Source organism: Mus caroli, unplaced genomic scaffold (genome assembly GCF_978045245.1).
Source record: "Mus caroli unplaced genomic scaffold, Mus_caroli_1 scaffold_8, whole genome shotgun sequence".
Lineage (NCBI taxonomy): Eukaryota > Metazoa > Chordata > Mammalia > Rodentia > Muridae > Mus > Mus caroli.
The window spans coordinates 55,810,441-55,830,899 of NW_028227263.1; the positions used below are offsets into that span (position 1 = coordinate 55,810,441).

A 20,459-nucleotide genomic window follows, 5' to 3' on the forward strand; every position below is an offset into this window, starting at 1 on the left:
AATGGGTCTGTAATGGTATATCCAGAAAGTGTTAACTGAAAAGACCATCTTTCAGATGGGGCCTGCAGGTTATAAAGAGCTCTGAGGAAGAGCAGTATTGCCTGCCTGCCTGCCTGCCTGCCTGCCTGCCTGCCTGCCTGCCTGCCTGCCTGCCTTCCTCTTTTGCTGGTGAGCACAATTAATCTTGCTATGATTGCTGCTGCTGCTGCTGCTATCCTCCACTTACATCAGTCTCCATCTTCTTGAGGCTTCCAGTGTGTATCGAAGATCAGTGCCCCTCCAAGTATCCTCCACTCCTTGAGTGCCAGATTGACACTGCTGAGGGTGTCCAAGTATATGTCTATATTTGTCCAGAATGCAGAGAGTCACTGTTAGACTCTCCAAACAGCATGCTGTAAGCTAATTTAGTGAACCCCCTCTTGTAGTAGGTACAGTTTATCAGCTCTAGTCCTCTAGAAAGTCCTACTTAATACAACCATCATGGTCAAAAGCAGAAGAATGTTATCCCCATCATTCAGAAGAGGGTGACAAATTATGTCAAACTATGCTGGGATAACAAATGACTACTTACATTTTAATTTTAAAAATTCATTTTTTCATTGGCTATCTCTGTCATAATGGCCTGGTTATACCCACCTACCTCAGTATAATACACAGCTAAGCAATCCTTTAAGCCCAAAATAAAAGCAAGCATGATGCAGCCCCAAACCACAAAGGAACATAGCCTTAAGAATAATGAAAAAATTCAAGATTACTTTGAAATTTCTCCTCATAGAAATTCTGCTGAAAAGAGTAATATCTCCTCCAAACCCATACATACCTATTAATCTGAAGTTTAGCAATTATAAAATTTCAATAGAAGACCCAGAAATGAACCCACACACCTACGGTCACTTAATCTTTGACAAGGGAGCTAAAAACATCAAGTGGAAGAAAGACAGCATTTCCAACAAATGGTGCTGGCACAACTGGTTGTTAACATGTAGAAGAATGCGAATCGATCCATTCCTATCTCCTTGTACTAAGGTCAAGTCTAAGTGGATCAAGGAACTTCACATAAAATCAGAGACACAGAAACTTATAGAGGAGAAAGTGGGGAAAAGCCTTGAAGATATGGGCACAGGGGAAAAATTCTTGAATAGAACAGCAATGGCTTGTGCTGTAAGATCGAGAATTGACAAGTGGGACCTCATGAAACTGCAAAGCTTCTGCAAGGCAAAAGACACCATCAATAAGACAAAAAAAACCACCAACAGATTGGGAAAGGATCTTTACCTATCCTAAATCAGATAAGGGACTAATATCCAATATATATATAAAGAACTCAAGAAGATGGACTCCAGAAAGTCAAATAACCCCATTAAAAAATGGGGCTCAGAACTGAACAAAGAATTCTCACCTGAGGAATACCGAATGGCAGAGAAGCACCTGAAAAAATGTTCAACATCCTTAATCATCAGGGAAATGCAAATCAAAACAACCCTGAGATTCCACCTCACACCAGTCAGAATGGCTAAGATCAAAAATTCAGGTGGCAGCAGATGCTGGCGAGGATGTGGAGAAAGAGGTACACTCCTCCATTGTTGGTGGGATTGCAAGCTGGTAACCACTCTGGAAATCAGTCTGGCGGTTCCTCAGAAAACTGGACATAGTACTACCGGAGGATCCAGCAATACCTCTCCTGGGCATATATCCAGAAGATGTCCCAACCGGTAAGAAGGACACATGCGCTCATCCAGCTGGATCAGCGCCGGGGGTAGCGGGAGCGCAGGGTTGCCTGACACCCACCAGCTACCCACTACCCCCGCCGCAGGATTTTGGGACTGCTGGTGAGTGGAACACAGCTTCAGCTCCAATCCAATTGCGCGGGACCTGAGACTGCATTAGTTAGGGAAGCAGAAACCGGCCTGAGTAGGGCCACAGGCCACATCTGGCCAGATCAGCGCCAGGGTAGCGGGAGCACAGGGTTGCCTGACACCCGCCAGCTACCCACGACCCCCGCCTCAGGATTTTGGGACTGCTGGTGAGTGGAACACAGCTTCTGCTCCAATCCAATTGCGCGGGACCTGAGACTGCATTAGTTAGGGAAGCAGAAACCGGCCTGAGTAGGGCCACAGGCCTCATCCGGCCAGATCAGCACCAGAGTAGCGGGAGCGCAGGGTTGCCTGACACCCACCAGCTACCCACGACCCCCGCCGCAGGATTTTGGGACTGCTGGTGAGTGGAACACAGCTTCTGCTCCAGTCCAATCACACGGGACCTGAGACTGCTCTGGTTGGGGAGAGAGAAATCCGGCCTACATAGGGCCACAACCCTCTTCCGGTCAGAAAAGCACCGGGGCAGCTGGGGCGCAGGGTCTGCTGAAACTCTCCAGCTACCCACAACACCCGCCACAGGATCTTAAGACTTCTGGTGAGTGGAGCACAGCTTCTGCTCCAATCCAATTGCGTGGGACCTGAGACTGCATTAGTTAGGGAAGCAGAAACCAGCCTGAGTAGGACCACAGGCCTCATCCGGCTGGATCAGCGCCGGGGTAGCGGGAGCACAGGGTTGCCTGACACCCGCCAGCTACCCACGACCCCTGCCGCAGGATTTTGGGACTGCTGGTGAGTGGAAAACAGCTTCAGCTCCAATCCAATTGCGCGGTACCTGAGACTGCATTAGTTAGGGAAGCAGAAAAACGGCCTGAGTAGGACCACAGGCCTCTTCCGGCTGGACCAGCACCGGGGTACCTTCAGCTACCCACGACCCCCGCCGCAGGATTTTGAGACTGCTGGTGAGTGGAACACAGCTTCTGCTCCAATCTTTAAACAGTGACAACGATAACAACTAACCCCAGAGATTACCAGATGGCGAAAGGTAAACGTAATAATCTTACTAACAGAAACCAAGACCACTCACCATCATCAGAACCCAGCACCCCCACTTCGCCCAGTCCAGGGCACCCCAACACACCGGAAAAGCTAGACACGGATTTAAAAGCATATCTCCTGATGATGATAGAGAACTTCAAGAAGGACTTTAATAACACACTTAAAGAAATGCAGGAGAACACTGCTAAACAGGCAGAAGACAATAAAGAGAAAGCACAAATATCCCTTAAAGAATTGCAGGAGAACACTGCTAAAGAGTTACAAATCCTTAAAGAAAAACAGGATAACATAATCAAACAGGTAGAAGTCCTTACAGAAAAACAGGAAAACACATCCAAACAGATGATGGAAATGAACAAAACCATACTAGACCTAAAAAGGGAAGTAGACACAATAAAGAAAACCCAAAATGAGGCAACACTGGAGATAGAAACCCTAGGAAAGAAATCTGGAATTATAGATACGAGCATCAGCAACAGAATACAAGAGATGGAAGAGAGAATCTCAGGAGCAGAAGATTCCATAGAGAACATCGGCACAACAATCAAGGAAAATGTAAAATGCAAAAAGATCCTAACTCAAAACATCCAAGAAATACAGGACGCAATGAGAAGACCAAACCTACGGATAATAGGAGTGGATGAGAATGAAGATTTTCAACTCAAAGGACCAGCAAACATCTTCAACAAAATTATAGAAGAAAACTTCCCAAATCTAAAGAAAGAGATGCCCATGAACATACAAGAAGCCTACAGAACTCCAAATAGACTGGACCAGAAAAGAAATACCTCCCGACACATAATAATCAGAGCAACAAATGCTCTAAATAAAGATAGAATACTAAAAGCAGTAAGAGAAAAAGGCCAAGTAACATATAAAGGCAAGCCTATCAGAATTACACCAGACTTTTCACCAGAGACTATGAAAGCCAGAAGATCCTGGACAGATGTTATACAGACACTAAAAGAACACAAATTCCAGCCCAGGCTACTATACCCAGCCAAACTCTCAATTAACATAGATGGAGAAACCAAAGTATTCCACGACAAAACCAAATTCACACATTATCTCTCCACGAATCCAGCCCTTCAAAGGATAATAACAGAAAAAAACCAATACAAGGACAGGAACCACGCCCTAGAAACAACAAGAAGGTAATCCCTCAACAAACCTAAAAGAAGACAGCCACAAGAACAAAATGCCAACTTTAACATCAAAAATAACAGGAAACAACAATTACTTTTCCTTAATATCTCTTAATATCAATGGACTCAACTCCCCGATAAAAAGACATAGACTAACAAACTGGCTACACAAACAAGACCCAACATTTTGCTGCTTACAGGAAACTCATCTCAGAGAAAAGGATAGACACTACCTCAGAATGAAAGGCTGGAAAACAATTTTCCAAGCAAATGGCATGAAGAAACAAGCTGGAGTAGCCATTCTAATATCTGATAAGATTGACTTCCAACCCAAAGTCATTAAAAAAGACAGGGAGGGACACTTCATACTCATCAAAGGTAAAATCCTCCAAGAGGAACTATCAATCCTGAATATCTATGCTCCAAATACAAAGGCAGCCACATTCATTAAAGAAACTTTAGTAAAGCTCAAAGCACACATTGCACCTCATACAATAATAGTGGGAGACTTCAACACACCACTTTCACCAATGGACAGATCATGGAAACAGAAACTAAACAGGGACACAGTGAAACTAAGAGAAATTATGAATCAAATGGATCTGGCAGATATCTACAGAACATTCTATCCTAAAACAAAAGGATATACCTTCTTCTCAGCACCTCATGGTACCTTCTCCAAAATTGACCACATAATTGGTCACAAAACAGGCCTCAACAGATATAAAAATATTGAAATTGTCCCATGCATCCTATCAGATCACCATGGACTAAGGCTGATCTTCAATAACAAAATAAATAATAGAAAGCCAACCTTCACGTGGAAACTGAACAACACTCTTCTCAATGATACCTTGGTCAAGGAAGGAATAAAGAAAGAAATTAAGGACTTTTTAGAGTTCAATGAAAATGAAGCCACAACATACCCAAACTTATGGGACGCAATGAAAGCATTTTTAAGAGGAAAACTCATAGCTCTGAGTGCCTCCAAAAGGAAACTAGAGAGAGCATACATTAGCAGCTTGACAACACACCTAAAAGCACTAGAACAAAAGGAAGCAAATTCACCCAAGAGGAGTAGACGGCAGGAAATAATCAAACTCAGGGGTGAAATCAACCAAGTGGAAACAAGAAAAACTATTCAAAGAATCAACCAATCAAGGAGCTGGTTCTTTGAGAAAATCAACAAGATAGATAAACCCTTAGCCAGACTCACTAGAGGGCACAGGGAAAGCATCCTAATTAACAAAATCAGAAATGAAAAAGGAGACATAACAACAGATCCTGAAGACATCCAAAACACCATCAGATCCTTCTACCAAAGGCTATACTCAACAAAACTGGAGAACCTGGATGAAATGGAGAAGTTCCTAGCCAGATACCAGGTACCAAAGTTGAATCAAGATCAGGTTAATGATCTAAACAGCCCTATATCCCCCAAAGAAATAGAAGCAGTCATTAATAGTCTCCCAACTAAAAAAAGCCCAGGACCAGATGGGTTTAGTGCAGAGTTCTATCAGACCTTCAAAGAAGATCTAATCCCAGTTCTTCACAAACTATTCCACAAAATAGAAACAGAAGGTACTCTACCCAACTCATTCTATGAAGCCACAATTACTCTGATACCTAAACCACAAAAAGACCCAACAAAGATAGAAAACTTCAGACCAATATCCCTTATGAATATTGATGCAAAAATCCTCAATAAAGTTCTTGCTAACCGAATCCAAGAACACATCAAAACAATCATCCATCCTGACCAAGTAGGTTTCATCCCAGGGATGCAGGGATGGTTCAATATACGGAAATCCATCAACGTAATCCAGTTTATAAACAAACTCAAAGACAAAAACCACATGGTCATCTCCTTAGATGGGGAAAAAGCATTTGACAAGATCCAACACCCATTCATGATAAAAGTCTTGGAAAGATCAGGAATTCAAGGCCCATACCTAAACATGATAAAAGCAATCTACAGCAAACCAGTAGCCAACATCAAAGTAAATGGTGAGAAGCTTGAAGCAATCCCTCTAAAATCAGGGACTAGACAAGGCTGTCCACTTTCTCCATACCTATTCAACATTGTACTTGAAGTCCTAGCCAGAGCAATTCGACAACAAAAGGAGATCAAGGGGATAAAAATTGGAAAGATGAAGTCAAAATATCACTTTTTGCAGATGATATGATAGTATATATAAGTGACCCTAAAAATTCCACCAGAGAACTCCTAAGCCTGATAAACAGCTTCGGTGAAGTAGCTGGATATAAAATTAACTCAAACAAATCAATGGCCTTTCTCTACACAAAGAATAAACAGGCTGAGAAAGAAATTAGGGAAACAACACCCTTCTCAATAGTCACAAATAATATAAAATATCTTGGCGTGACTCTAACTAAGGAAGTGAAAGATCTGTATAATAAAAACTTCAAGTCTCTGAAGAAAGAAATTATAGAAGATCTCAGAAGATGGAAAGATCTCCCATGCTCATGGATTGGCAGGATCAACATTGTAAAAATGGCTATCTTGCCAAAAGCAATCTACAGATTCAATGCAATCCCCATCAAAATTCCAACTCAATTCTTCAACGAATTAGAAAGTGCAATCTGCAAATTCATCTGGAATAACAAAAAACCTAGGATAGCAAAAACTCTTCTCAAGGATAAAAGAACCTCTGGTGGAATCACCATGCCGGACCTAAAGCTCTACTACAGAGCAATTGTGATAAAAACTGCATGGTACTGGTATAGTGACAGACAAATAGACCAATGGAATAGAATTGAAGACCCAGAAATGAACCCACACACCTATGGTCACTTGATCTTCGACAAGGGAGCTAAAAACATCCAGTGGAAGAAAGACAGCATTTTCAACAAATGGTGCTGGCACAACTGGTTGTTAACATGTAGAAGAATGCGAATCGATCCATTCCTATCTCCTTGTACTAAGGTCAAGTCTAAGTGGATCAAGGAACTTCACATAAAACCAGAGACACTGAAACTTATAGAGGAGAAAGTGGGGAAAAGCCTTGAAGATATGGGCACAGGGGAAAAATTCCTGAATAGAACAGTAATGGCTTGTGCTGTAAGATCGAGAATTGACAAGTGGGACCTCATGAAACTACAAAGCTTCTGCAAGGCTAAAGACACCATCAATAAGACAAAAAAACCACCAACAGATTGGGAAAGGATCTTCACCTATCCTAAATCAGATAAGGGACTAATATCCAATATATATAAAGAACTCAAGAAGGTGGACTCCAGAAAGTCAAATAACCCCATTAAAAAATGGGGCTCAGAACTGAACAAAGAATTCTCACCTGAGGAATACCGAATGGCAGAGAAGCACCTGAAAAAATGTTCAACATCCTTAATCATCAGGGAAATGCAAATCAAAACAACCCTGAGATTCCACCTCACACCAGTCAGAATGGCTAAGATCAAAAATTCAGGTGACAGCAGATGCTGGCGAGGATGTGGAGAAAGAGGAACACTCCTCCATTGTTGGTGGGATTGCAAGCTTGTACAACCACTCTGGAAATCAGTCTGGCGGTTCCTCAGAAAATTGGACATAGTACTACCGGAGGATCCAGCAATACCTCTCCTGGGCATATATCCAGAAGATGTCCCAACCGGTAAAAAGGACACATGCTCCACTATGTTCATAGCAGCCCTATTTATAATAGCCAGAAGCTGGAAAGAACCCAGATGTCCCTCAACAGAGGAATGGATACAGAAATTATGGTACATTTACACAATGGAGTACTACTCAGCTATTAAAAAGAATGAATTTATGAAATTCCTAGCCAAATGGATGGACCTGGAGGGCATCATCTTGAGTGAGGTAACACAATCACAAAGGAACTCACACAATATGTATTCACTGATAAGTGGATATTAGCCCAAAACTTAGGATACCCAAGATATAAGATACAATTTGCTAAACGCATGAAACTCAAGAAGAATGAAGACCAAAATGTGGACACTGTGCCCCTTCTTAGAATTGGGAACAAAACACCCATGGAAGGAGTTACAGAGACAAAGTTTGGAGCTGTGATGAAAGGATGGACCATCTAGAGACTGCCGTATCCAGGGATCCATCCCATAATCAGCTTCTAAACGCTGACACCATTGCATACACTAGCAAGATTTTGCTGAAAGGACCCAAATATAGCTGTCTCTTGTGAGACGATGCCGGGGCCTAGCAAACACAGGAGTGGATGTTCACAGTCAGCTATTGGATGTATCACAGGGCTCCCAATGGAGAAGCTAGAGAAAGTACCCAAGGAGCTAAAGGGATCTGCAACCCTATTGTTGGAACAACATGATGTACTAACCAGAACCCCGGAGCTCTTGTCTCTAGCTGCATATGTATCGAAAGATGGCCTAGTCGGCCATCAATGGAAAGAGAGGCCCATTGGACTTGCAAACTTTATATGCCCCAATATAGGGGAATGCCAGGGCCAAAAGAATGGGAATGGGTGGGTAGGGAAGTGGGGGGGCGCTATGGGGGACTTTTGGGATAGTATTGGAAATGTAATTGAGGAAAATATGTAATAAAAATATATAAAAAAAAAAAAGAAGGACACATGCTCCACTATGTTCATAGCAGCCCTATTTATAATAGCCAGAAGCTGGAAAGAACCCAGATGCCCCTCAACAGAGGAATGGATACAGAAATTATGGTACATTTACACAATGGAGTACTACTCAGCTATTAAAAAGAATGAATTTATGAAATTCCTAGCCAAATGGATGGACCTGGAGGGCATCATCTTGAGTGAGGTAACACAATCACAAAGGAACTCACACAATATGTATTCACTGATAAGTGGATATTAGCTCAAAACTTAGGATACCCAAGATATAAGATACAATTTGCTAAACGCATGAAACTCAAGAAGAATGAAGACCAAAGTGTGGACAATATGTGCCTTCTTAGAATTGGGAACAAAACACCCATGGAAGGAGTTACAGATACAAAGTTTCGAGCTGTGATGAAAGGATGGACCATCTAGAGACTGCCATATCCAGGGATCCATCCCATAATCAGCTTCCAAACGCTGACACCATTGCATACACTAGCAAGATTTTGCTGAAAGGACCAGGATATAGCTGTCTCTTGTGAGACTATGCTGGGGCCTAGCAAATACAGGAGTGGATGCTCACAGTCAGCTGTTGGATGTATCACAGGGCTCCCAATGGAGAAGCTAGAGAAAGTACCCAAGGAGCTAAAGGGATCTGCAACCCTATAGTTGGAACAACATGATGAACTAACCAGTACTCCGGAGCTCTTGTCTCTAGCTGCATATATATATATCGAAAGATGACCCAGTCGGCCATCACTGGAAAGAGAGGCCCATTGGACTTGCAAACTTTATATGCCCCAGTATAGGGGAATGCCAGGGCCAAAAGAATGGGAATGGGTGGGTAGGGAAGTGGGGGGCAGTATGGGGGACTTTTGGGATAGCATTGGAAATGTAATTGAGGAAAATATGCAATAAAATATATTAAAAATTAAAAAAAATTTCAATAATAGTTCCCATTGGCTATAAATTTTATGAAATATTCCAAAGGATGCTTTCTTCTTTGTAGGTTTTTAAAAATATTTCTAATAGCACCTATAATTTATTAGTGTAATTCTGAGATATTTACTATACTCTGTATCTTGATGAAAATCCTCTTTATGTATAGTTTCCTGAATATGTGTCGAATTACAAAAGTAAAAAGACATCAAAAATAAAGTGTGCAGGGAAGGGAAATTGAAAGCAATTTCTAAGTGATTTGGAAATCATTAAGGAAGAGGTAATTGGCCTGCAGCCTTCCAAGAGTAGTCAGGGTGCCACTCCTCATGCAAAAAGCCACCATTTGCACAAAATAACACATTTCCTTGCAGCTCAGCACTATGTATATGTCCTAACTCTCAGTATTATAGTTTTAAATTTTTATTAATTGCATCTTAACAGGGGAGCTTGTTTCTTAAATTTTGTGCGCATCTAAATACTTCCTGTGATTTCACATTAACTTCAAATTCAGACTTTGTCAGTGTTGGTTGTGGAAAAATTATCACATAGCATGTGAGTGTTCAATTATGTTTTATTCTTTTAGGTCCATTAAAACCAATGACCCAGATGGAGGAAGAAAAAAGTTCTCAAGCTACATTCTTAGAATTTCTCACATATTCCAAAGGAGCCGCAAACAAAAAGCCATGAGCTACCAGAAAAGGTCATTTACAGGATTGGAATCCAGAATCCTCTCATAGACACCTTAATATGGGTTATAATATAAACATCTGTAAAATAATTGGGAGCTCAAAGAATGAAAATACAATAGTACCGTGAGTGTTGTATGAAGATGGGAGATGCAAAGAATTCATCTAGTTTAGCTGTCCTATTTTATTGGCTGCAAAGCTGAAGCTCAGAATTATCAAATGACTTGCCTAAATTTCTAGGAAATGTAAGCTACAGAGCCAGGCTTAGAATGCAGATCTATCTTCCTCCCCATTTGGTACCTTTTTACTTCTGGATGAGAGATGGTTTAAAAAAGATACACATTTATTTATTAAACAAAAATCCCTGCAAAGTACAAGGATTACAGCAGTATAGAAAAAATAAACACATGCTGTCCACAGTAGAATGCCTACTCTAAAGTGCGGAATAACACAAGAGAATGTCAACAAAATAAATAATATAATACATTTATTTTCAGGTAGCAACAAGTGCACTGAAGAAAAGCAGAGGGGGCTGAAATTGGAAAGATGTCTTTCATATCATCATAGTAATGAGGTAAAATTTTGGCAAAACAAAAAGAAAATGAAGAAGCAGGCTCAGGAAATATCAAGCATAAACTAGACCAAAAAGGAAGAATGGAAAGTGAACGCATCTAAGAATGAAAGTGTGTTGTTCATGCCTGAAAATCAACAAATAATCTTAGGGTAAAGTGAAGAAAAATGAATCATGATATTCAGATGATGTTGGAAAACTATGATGCCATGTTATTTAGGACTGTTAAATTTTTAAGTAATGGAAATCAGTAGCAGGTTTTGAGAGGCGAAATGCTATCATGTAATCTATAAGTTAAAAACAAAATTCAAAATTTAAAGTGGCTATAGCTTGATTACTAGAGTTCTTGCCTAGCATAAATGAAGACCTGAGTTTAGTGGGTTAGTAGAACACATCATATTTCTAGCACTTGGAACGGGAAATCAGGAGGATCCAAAGCATAGGGTAATCCTTGGCTATGTAACAGGTTCTAGGCTAGCCTGGGATACCTAAAATCTTGTCTCCAAAAGTGAAATCAAAGTATTTCTCTGGTACTCTATGAAGAGTAGGAAGCTACTGAACACTGTAGGTACTAGATGATAAAGATATTTTATTTATGGGTCAAAGGTGAATTATAAAAATACCATAAGCCTAAGAAATTGGAAAGATAGAGTTAAGATAGGGAAGAGAGTTGGGAAGAAAAACATTGAGGCTTTAGTATTGAGGGTAAACTTGAAATGCTTGTAAGATATTGTAGAGGGAATATTGATTTGATTTATTAGTTTAAAATTCAAAGAAAAAACACACAGTGATATCAGGGAGACAACTTGAGAACTAGAGTTATATGGGTGGCATTTAGGAAATGGGACTGAAAGAAACAGACTAGAGAGTAATTCCAGGCACACTCTGTCCAGTGTATTCACAGTAAGAAAGATGGGTGCAGGACATAAGGGATGAGCAAGAGTCAAGGCATAAGTACTAGAACAAAGCACTATCCAGACAAGATGAGATGGAGAAGGAAGATGTAGATAAAAAGGTCTAAGGAGCAGCAGGCTAGTGAGGCGCAGGGATGATGCACATGCTGGCAAATCAAGTGGGATAAGGTCAGGGACTACATCAATATGTGGTCAACAGTGACAGTGACAGGATTCTAGCTGGTCAGATCTAATGAAGTCGTAGGTAAGAGAGTGAGTTCAAGAGTCAAGAGAAAACGGGGTGTACATAGTAAATATGTACAAATCTTCTCATGAGTTTTCAGTAAGTGGAAGTAGTGAGCAAAGAAAAGAGATCAAAAGAGATTTCATATCAATATTATAAAAGTCAAGCACGCTGAGGGCTTGCAGGTATTTCACTTTTGTTGGCTTTGATTTAGTTTGGTTTGGTTTTGGTTTTGGCAATTTTGGCCTTATGGTGGCTAGAGAGAAGTGTCTGTCTCATGGTGCACATAGAAGCTTTCAGAGTATTATGCCCATCTGGAACTGAGAGATTGCTTCTGAATTCATTTTTTTCTTTGTGATTTTACTCAAAGATTCTAAATGTAACAAGCCAGTATCATTATTTCCATTAATTTTCCAGAAATGTTCAAAATCGTTTTGTAGAAAGTTGCCAAATTTCTTACCTCTCACAAAGGCTAAATTCAGAATATTAAATGTATTTATATTGTATAATTCTTCAATCACTTCACACCATAGATTATCAGTGATCTCCTTAAAACCAGGAGAGTATTTGGCAACTTTCAAGGTAGGCAGATAAGAAAGCATGCTCCAGATACCATCAAGCCCATAAGAGAGATCCATCCTTACAACTGTTTCTTTAGTACTGCCCCACTTCTGTTACTAAAGTATGTATTAGACAGCTGTCTCTACAGGATCAGAAATAATACAACATATATTACGAAAGGAGACTCATTGGAATGATGAAAGCAGTAAGGGGTAGGTAATCTAGCAATGGCCATCTGCATATGGGGAGACTGAGAACTTAGTAGCTGTTTAATCCTAAAGGTTAGTTGCCAAAGCAATAAAAAAGGGGGAGGGGTGTTGTTGAAGAACTGGAATTTCCCTGACAAGCTGCTAGTAGTCACTGCATATTTAAAGACCAAAGATGCCACACTTTGAAATCCACAGAAGTTTGTAGTATTATCAAGAGATACATATGTTAATGAAGATAAGAAGGCAGGCAGGCAACACATTTTTCTCAGACCATGCAGATCTACCTTGGGAGCCTATCTTCCCACTTCAGGTATTCCTCTCTGGAAATGCCCTTATAAGCACTTCCAGAGGTTTATATGATAATTTGATTCCACATCCTATCAAGCTGACAACAAAGATCAGTCATCACAGTGCTCTTCCAGTGTTCCCGAAATTCATAAATGCTGTATTCTGAATGTAGTTCAGTGTGTCCTGAAATGCTCCATTTACTGAAATTCTTCATCCTAAGATTTTTAAATTGTAGAAATGTCAATGACTACTGTGTTTAAAATTTTGGTCATTGGGAAGTTACTGGGATTAGATTATATCATTAGGGTGAGTCCCTACAATTGAGTCTCAGTAACTTTATTAAAAAGGAGAGAGGCTAGAAGAGAAACACAAGTACTAACTACTTTTGTTCTATCATCTCCCAGTCCAACTACTAAACTATAGATTCTATAGAATATCTACATTTACTGTTTGTTTTCAGAAAAGATGGTGCTTACAACTCAGACTGCCCTCACGTTTGCCAGAATTCCTCTGTATCACCTTCCCAAGTACTAGATTCATAGATATGCATGACGACACCCAGTTTACAGTAAATACTTTTTGATTTACCCATGTTTTCCTACTCTTGCTTTCATTCACTACACAAACCCAAAATTGCCACTTCGGACACTACCCAGTCCAGGCTTCTAGTTTTTTATACCCTAACCACAATAACTTTTTCAAAGAATAAATCTATCACACACTTAATTCCCTTGAGCTTAACCTTTTAAAGGCTTGTCCATTGAATTAAGTAGAAAATGGACATTTTGAATGAAGCCTCCAGTTATAAGTATCCATTCTTCTTTGCTTGCTACTTTCTCCATTACTCTATACTATACTGGGCCACTGGAGGAAGCCTTATTCTCTTGACTGCAACCTTTTGACATATTATCTAATCCTTCCTCTCCTAGCACCACAACTTACAGTTTCAACTTTTTTCTCTCCATTAAATAATTTATTTATTCATTTTACATTTGCATTGCTGCTCCCTCTCTGTTACCCCCTCTCCCCACCTGCTTTCCCCTCTCCCCTCTCCTAACCATAGCACTTCAAATCTCTGCAGGGTTAGGTTCACACTGAGGCCAGACAAAGCAGTCTGGTTGGGGAACAGATTCTACAGACAAGCAACAGCTTTATGGACAGCCCCCACTCCAGTTGTTAAGGGATCCACACAGAGACTGAGCTGCATATCTGCTACATATGTGCCATGGGCCTGCGAGTGGCTCCTTACAAAAGGAGCCAGAGTCAGAGAAACAGAATGAGAGAAGAAAGAAAGGCTCTGGGGAAGAACACAGTGGACTCAAACAAAGGAGCACTTTCTGTTAAGCTATTTAGATAGAATCCCAAAGGTATTCCTAAGGTCTCCAGGATGAGACATTTGCTCACTGTATCTATATGAGGTAGGGAATAGGCATATTAAAAGAGCTCCCAGCATGCCAGAGTGGTGGCTCAGTGGTGAAGACTGCTTGTTTACTTGTTCAGTGGATAGGAATTGTATTCTAAGTGCACATATCAGGTAGGCTCCAACCAACTGTAATGACAGCTCCAAAGGATTTGACACTCTATTATGGCTTCTTTAAACACCAATATAGATGTTGAATACAAACCCAGAGACATAAATTAAAATTTTAAAACTCAGAAAAGAATTTCCAGAGAATCTTTGAGGAGCAGGAATAAGCAATCACTTTATCTGACCTCCAGAAATCAGCACTGTGTATCCAGCAGACACTCAGAAAATACGATCAATCATAATCAACCTAAAATCAATCAAGTCTTAGTTAATGAAATAACATGACCCTATAACTAAGTCTTTAATTTGTTTCTGTTAGATCTATCTAAGTACTACAACAAGGTCCAATAACTTTATGACATTTAAGTGACACTTGTGATGTGAAAGAACTCGATGTATATACAATAGATGTCTTCTCTAATGTATTACAGATATAATGAAGAGTAAATATCCCCTAACATATTTCTCCTTATTTCTAGATAAGTTATAGTGTTAAATTTACTTCTTAAGGAAACTTTGCACTTGGAAATATAAGAAAAATTATGAACTTTAATATAGAAGAAATATGAAGAGCTTAAGGGAATTTGGAATCATGAATTATACTTTACTAAAATAAAGATGCACATAAAGGTTCAAATAATTTTAGTTATATGCTAACATTTTATTTCTAATTCATCTTCATAATTTTCTTATATTTATTATTAAACTGAAAATGCATTTCCTCTATTACCAAGTTGGAATCTGTTCCAAAGAATATTAAATCATACTAAAATACTTTCATTCTCTTGTCTTATAGGTAAAGGCTAAAAAATACTCTTGTATTCATTTGCAATTTGCATTCCAAACAATTCAAATTAAAGAGCTAATTAACTAAAATGATACCTCAAGAAAAGACAGTATCACGACATTCAGCAGTGTCCCTATTGATGGATGACTCAAAGCATAATGACTGTCTCAAATTGCAGGAAAGAGAAGTAAATCAGAATTTGTCTCTAGTTATTAAGGATGTAACCAGTAAATTTAATTTTAGATAAATGAGAATTTTGTATTGCCTCCTTAGATGAGCAGACTATTCTCATTTGTTTGCTATCAATTTCTAGAATTCATTATAGCCTAGCACATAGTGGTAGCTCTCTGTACATTTGTTTAGCCCATGTTATAAAATGCAAATATCTATTTTGAAATTAAAATATAATTTACATTTTCTCTTTTTCATTCCCTCCATCCAACCTTCCCAAGTCCCACCATTTGCTTTCTCTCAGATCAAGGCCATATTTTAATTTCAAATTATCTAAAAGTTATAGGGAAAGTGGAGAAAGTTTTTTGTTGTTTTTGTTCTTATATATGTATTTGACATTTAATCATGTATTGTATATAATGATGTAAAACTATAGGTAACTCAGACCCCAAAAAGTTAAATATTGTATGTTTTTCTTATATGTGGATGTCAGCTTTTAAGACTGCAATAAACATGCCACAACCCATATAGTCACAGAGGTTATACAAGATACAGTTATGGAGAGATGGGGAAGGGGGATGAGTTGAAGTGGGAGGATTAAGGTGGGGGTAGATGAGAAGACTAAGAGAGGATATATGAGTAAGAACAAGTAACATTAAAGGCCATGGGCATGTGAGAGGTCATATGAAAACTTACTACTGTAGGAGCTTAATAAATACATATGTATATGAAAGAAATATGAGTGGATACAGTCCCCCAACTGTGCTTAACTCTCCTCACCAAGTGAAACCTCAAGTGCCTGGAACAGATTACATCTAGTTGAGTTGTTAACTAAAGGCATCCCATGGAACCCTCAAACATCACTGGCTATTATCAAGGATACTGGTTTCTCTCCATAAGCTAACAACAACCCTTGCACATTTCACTGAACACAGAGAAGTTCAGCTGGTGCCTTACTAGAGCCTTCAAACCTACTGAGTAATGTTCGTGGAGTTGGAAGGTACTCTGCTCAGAAGAGCAGAAAAAAAGCAACCATCAACCCAACTTCAAAACCTGGGATCTGGAACAGTGATCTGCCTGTAAATTAAACTTAGTGACACAGTACAATGGTGACACAAATGTTATAGGATATATGATAAATTGATGGCCCTCCTCATAAGATGGAATCCATGCTTGACACTGTTCCAGTAACCAAGAATCAAACTGAATAGGCCATGGCCCTAGGAGAGAAACAAACAGTACTGTTCTGCTAAATGAGCATAGCAAGAAAATGAAATCATAGCAACATTGCTAGACTCATAGATCAGTACCATTATCATCCAGCCATCATCTGGAAAGCTTAGTCCTGCAGTAGATAGAAACACAGAGACCCACAACTAGACAATGTGCAGAGAGTGAGAGATTTGGAAATAGTTAGTCCTAAGTGGAATTTCTTCATCTGAAATCTCCCCTCAAAACCAGAGGTGGTGGATGACTCCAAGGCAACAATGCCTTCCAGATTCAATATGGCTGATGCACATATGGACTCACAGAGACTGTGGCCAGATGTGTACAAGCTAGAGGGGGCTCCTGGAACAGAGAAAAGGAAGTGGACAGAGGCTCCTACTCCTAACCAAGAAGGAAAGGAAAAATTAGTTTTCTCCAATGGATTCTCATCAAATCTATTAACCACATGTAAAGACAGGCCCATGTACAACAATAAATGGCTAACACAAAACCAACTCATTGAAGTTTTTGTGAACCTTTTTTTAATCAACTTTTTGACTCATATTGGTTTATTTGTGGTTGTGCTTGTTTGTTTGTTTGTTTTTGTTTCTGTTTTTAACCTTACTGGTCTTTTGCTTGAATATTATGGTTTCTGATTTTGTTTTTATGAGATTATTTTATGTTTTATTGGATTGTGTGTGTGTGTGTGTTTCTTTTGCTTTCTTCTTTTTTAAGAGTGTTGTTTGATTAGTTTTATTTGGTTTCTTTTTGTTTTCAAGAGAAAGAAAGAAAAAGAGAGAGAGAGAGAGAGAGAGAGAGAGAGAGAAACAAGCAAACAAACAAGAGGCATAGAGTTAGGTGAGTGTGGAGATAGGGAGGTTCTAGGAGAAGTTGCAGAAGGAAAACCAAGATAAAAATATGTTGCATGTCCAGAGCACCCAGAGGAGGCTCCACTTCCAGGTTTTCTAGAACACCCAGGATCTTAGGATCAGGGGTAAGAAGAATACAATATCTGTTCCAACACCACCAGGATAAACTTAAGAGCAGAAGTATCCAGGGATGCAGGAACCTCACCCGAGCAGTGGCTCAGGTTCCTTTGGGTCTGCACTAATTTACCATGGGCACAAACTGCAGCCAGTCCCACAGCACCCAGATGAGGTTCAAATACCAGGTACTCTAACACAGCAAGGACCACAGGATCCCAGAATCCCAAGAGTCCCAAAGGATCTCAGGGTCACAAAGGAAGCTTGACTCCCAGGAACTCTGACACACCTAGAATCTCAGGATAACAGGATCACAGAGACAACTGAACTCTGAGGAGTTCTGACACAACCAGGATCACAGGAAGAACAGGCTCCAGTCAGACATAGAGAGGGCAGGTAGCACTAGAGATATTCAGATGGTGAAAGGCAAGCATAAGAACATAAACAACAGAAACCAAGGTTACTTGGCATTATCAGAACCCAATTCTCCCACCATATCAAGTCCTGGATACACCATCACACAGGAAAAGCAAGACTTGTATCTAAAATCACTTCTCATGATGATGATGATAGAGGACTTTAAGAAGAACATAAATAACTCCCATAAACAAATACAGGAGAACACAGATAAACAGCTAGAAGCCCTTAAAGAGGAAACAAACAACAACAACAAAAATCAGTCAAAGAAGGTGGGTAGGGGAGTGGGGGGGAGGGTATGGGGGACTTTTGGGATAGCATTGGAAATGTAAATGAGGAAAATACCTAATAAAAAATATTTTAAAAAAATTACAGGAAAACACAATCAACACGTGAAGGAAATGAACAAAGCAATCCAAGATCTAAAAATGGAAATAGAAGCAATAAAGAAATCATGAAGGGAGACAACCCTGGAGCTAGAAAATCAATGAGAGATCAGCAGCCATAGATACAAGCATCACCAACAAGAAGAGAGAATCTTGGGGGCAGAAGATACCATAGAAAACATTGACAAAACAGTCAGAGAAAATGCAAAATGCAAAGAGTTCCTAACTCAAAACATTCAGGAAATCTGGGACACAATGAAAAGACCAAACCTAAGAATAATAGGTATAGAAGAAAACAAAGATTCCCAACTTAAAGGGCCAGTAAATAGCTTCAACAAAACTATAGAAGAAAACTTACCTAAACTAAAGAAAGAGGAGGAGGAGGAGGAGGAGGAGGAGGAGGAGGAGGAGGAGGAGGAGGAGGAGGAGATAGGTGAAGAATAGAAATAGGTGGGTAGGGAAGTGGGGGGATGGGGTATGGGGGACTTTTGGGATAGCATTTGAAATGTAATTGAGGAAAATACGTAATAAAAAAAAATTGGACATAGTACTACCAGAGGATCCTGCAATACCTCTCCTGGGCATATATCCAGAAGATGTTCCAACAGGTAAGAAGGACACATGCTCCACTATGTTCATAGCAGCCTTATTTATAATAGCCAGAAGCTGGAAAGAACCCAGATGCCCCTCAACAGAGGAATGGATATAGAAAATGTGGTACATTTACACAATGGAGTACTACTCAGCTACTAAAAAGAATGAATTTATGAAATTCCTAGCCAAATGGATGGACCTGGAGGGCATCATGCTGAGTGAGGTAACCCAATCACAAAGGAACTCACACAACATGTACTCACTGATAAGTGGATATTATCCCAGAAACTTAGAATACCCAAGATATAAGATACAATTTGCAAAACACATAAAACTCAAGAAGAACGAAGACCAAAATGTGGACACTTTGCCCCTTCTTAGAATTGGGAACAAAACACCCATGGAAGGAGTTACAGAGACAAAGTTTGGAGCTGAGACAAAAGGATGGACCATCTAGAGGCTGCCATATCCAGGGATCCATCCCATAATTAGCCTCCAAACGATGACACCATTGTATACACTAGCAAGAGTTTGCTGAAAGGACCCTGATATAGCTGTCTCTTGTGAGACTAGGCCAGGGCCTAGCAAACACAAGTGGATGCTCACAGTCAGCTATTGGATGGATCACAGGGCCCCCAATGGAGGAGCTAGAGAAAGTACCCAAGGAGCTAAAGGGATCCACAACCCTATAGGTGAAACAACATTATGAACTAACCAGTACCCCAGAGCTCTTGACTCTAGCTGCATATGTATCAAAAGATGGCTTAGTCGGCCATCACTGGAAAGAGAGGCCCATTGTACATTCAAACTTTATATGCCCCAGTACAGGGGAACACCAGGGCCAAAAAGTGGGAGTGGGTGGGTAGGTGAGTGGGGGGTAGGGTATGGAGGAACTTTTGGGATAGCATTGGAAATGTAAATGAGGAAAATACCTAATTAAAAATATTTTTTAAAAAAGAATTTTATTATTAGGGTGGGGGGAGGGTATAGGAGACTTTTGGGATAGCATTTGAAATGTAAATGAAGAAAATATCTAATAAAAAATTTTTAAAAAGAAAAAAAAAGTCATGTACAGTATCTATCACCAAATTTGGACAATTTCTCTGTTGGTTGAATATCATATTGCTCTTTGGCTTAATCCTCAGTGTCCTGGCACATTCATTAATCAGCAACTGCTAAATTATTTCTGGATTGTCATGTATCTCCTCCTCCTCCTCCTTCTCTTCTTCCTTCTCTTCCTCCTCCTCATCCTCATCCTCCTTTCTCCTTCTCCTTCTCCTTCTTCTTCTCTCTCTCACACACATACGTACATACATACAAACATACACAGAGCTATGTTTATGAATATTCATTTCTTAAAATGTTTTGAGAAATTTTCTTCTATATTTTATACAT

At 39.8% G+C, this 20,459-nt stretch overlaps 1 protein-coding gene across 5 annotated transcripts in view; it reads right to left on the reverse strand.

Annotated features, from left to right (window-relative positions):
* Positions 1–20,459, reverse strand: part of Dlg2 (discs large MAGUK scaffold protein 2) — a 2,003,181-nt gene that overhangs the window by 1,784,035 nt on the left and 198,687 nt on the right. The window lies entirely within an intron of this gene.